The sequence below is a fragment of the Penaeus vannamei genome, chromosome 1 (assembly GCF_042767895.1).
Source record: "Penaeus vannamei isolate JL-2024 chromosome 1, ASM4276789v1, whole genome shotgun sequence".
Taxonomy (NCBI): domain Eukaryota; kingdom Metazoa; phylum Arthropoda; class Malacostraca; order Decapoda; family Penaeidae; genus Penaeus; species Penaeus vannamei.
The window spans coordinates 53597159-53599658 of NC_091549.1; positions in this window are offsets into that span (position 1 = coordinate 53597159).

Consider the following 2500-nt stretch of genomic DNA (forward strand, 5'->3'; position numbering starts at 1 on the left):
AAGGGAAACAGGAGGAGGAAGGGGAGGGAGGGGAAGGAGAGAGGGGGTTGCGGGAGAGAGAGGGGGGAAAGGGTGAGAAAAGAGAAATTAAAAAACTGTGAGCAAGGCAGATGGTGATGCTAGGGCGAAGGGGAGGGGGAGGGGGGAAGGGGGCAGGGGGGTCAATGTCCTGTATGGATTAACTCATAAGGAGATATAAAAAGGGCGAGAGAGAAGGAGAGAGTCAGGGGATAAAAAGAGAGAGAGAGAGAGAGAGAGAGAGAGAGAGAGAGAGAGAGAGAGAGAGAGAGAGAGAGAGAGAGAGAGAGAGAGAGAGAGAGAGAGAGAGAGAGAGAGAGAGAGAGAGAGTGAGAGAGAGAGAGAGAGAGAGAGAGACAGTCAGACAGACAGACATAGATATATAGAGAGATTCAGACAGACAGACAGATAGATAGATAACGCACGATATACACACAGACAGACAAGCATAGTAACCGGCCTACAGTCAAAACCAAAGAGAAAACAGAGATACCAGAAGAGCCACGAAGATTAAGAGAGAGAGAGAGAGAGAAAAAAAAATACAAGAAATTGGATATTCGCCAAACGTGACTCCCTCAATTTTGATTCGCGTGTGTAGATTTCCGTTGTTCAATGACGTAGTTCAATCGATGACGTCACGACACAGAATCCAAACATCTGAATAGTGCAGAGTCTGGGAAAGGAATTCATTAAATCGATCGTATGTGTGATACTCAAAAACACTTTTTTTTATATATATAGGAAGGCGAGTTCTGTGAATCTATATGTTCTCGTGATTCATCCTCTCTCTCTCTCTCTCTCTCTCTCTCTCTCTCTCTCTCTCTCTCTCTCTCTCTCTCTCTCTCTCTCTCTCTCTCTCTCTCTCTCTTTCTCTCTTCTCTCTCTCTCTCTCTGTTTCTTTCTCTCTCTCTCTCTCTTTGTTTCTCTCTCTCTCTCTCTCTCTCTGTCTCTCTCTCTCTCTGTGTCTCTCTCTCTCTCTCTCTCTCTCTCTCTCTCTCTCTCTCTCTCTCTCTCTCTTTTTTCTTTCTTTTTATGCAAAATTTCACCTGTTTGGTATCTTGTATCTGTGGCCTGTGTGCGACCCCCTCCTCCCCCTCCCCCTACCGTCTCTTATATTTTTTTTCGACGTTCTACTTTAAAGACGTTATTAGTGCTCTTTTCTTCTTCTTCTTCTTCTTCTTCTGCTTCTTCTTATTATTATCATTATTCTGTTTCTTCTTCTTCTTCTTATGTCTCTTCTTCTTCATCTTCTTCTTATGTCTCTTCTTCTTCATCTTCTTCTGCTACTGCTTATCCTTCCTCTTCTTTTTCTTCATCATCGTCGTCCTTTTTCTCATTTTTCTTCTCTTTGTCTCCCCCCACCCTTCTCTTTCTCAATTCTTCCCCATCCCCTACGCCCCCCCACTCTTTCTCCTTCCTTCTCTTAAATCTTTTCCTCTCCGCTCCTTAACCATACGTTAACCTTCCAAGAGTAATAAGAACGTTTTAACCTCCTCGTCCCTAAAAAAAACGTTACTTGGTTCCTCTCTCGTTCTTGAAAAACGTTGGTTTCTCGGTCGTCCATGAAAAACGTTTTAACCCCTCAACCCTGGCAAAACGTTTGTCTTCGCTCGTCCCTGAAAAATACGTTTGTTCCTCGCAAGTCCCTGAAAAACGTTTTAACCTTCTCGTCCCTGAAAAACGTTTTAACCTTCTCGTCCCTGAAAAACGTTTTAACCCCCTCGTCCCTGAAAAACAACGTTTGTTCCTAGATCGTCCTTGAAAAAAAAAAAAAAAAAAAAAACGTTTGTTCCTCGCGTCCCTGAAAGACGTTTTAACCCCCTCGTCCCTGAAAAAAAAAAAAACGTTTGTTCCTCGCGACCCAAAACGTTCCCGGATTCACGAGCTAGCATTCGTCATCACTCACTCTGGATTACCGACGAATCTTGTTCTTTATCGCTCGCTGTTTACGAGTTGTCGACATATTGTTGAGACGATGAGGGAGGGGGGAGAGAGGGAGGGAAAGAGGAGGAGGGGGAGATGGAATGCGGGAAAGGGGGGGTGAGGGAAGAGAGGGAGATAGAAAGGGGAGAGGAAGAAGCGGGGAAGAGATAGGAAGAAGAGGAGGGAAAAGAGGGAAGTGGAGGGAGGAGGGGGAGATAGAAAGGGGGAAAGGAGGGGGGAGGGAAGAGGGGGAGATAGAAAGGGGAGGGAAGGGGAGAGGAAGAGATGGGGAAGAGATAGGAAGGAGGAGGAGAGGAGGGAGAGGAGGGAAGTGGGAGGGAGGAGGGGGAGATAGAAAGGGGGAAAGGGGGGAGGGAAGAGGGGTGATAGAAAGGGGAGGGGAAGGGGGAGAAGAAGAGATAGGAAGAAGAGGAGGGAGAAGGAGGGAAGTGGAGGGAGGAGGGGGAAATAGAAGGGGAAGGAAGAAGTGGGGAAGAGATAGGGAAGAAGAGGAGGGAAAGGGGGAAGTGGAGGGAGGAGGGGGGAGATAGGAGGGGGA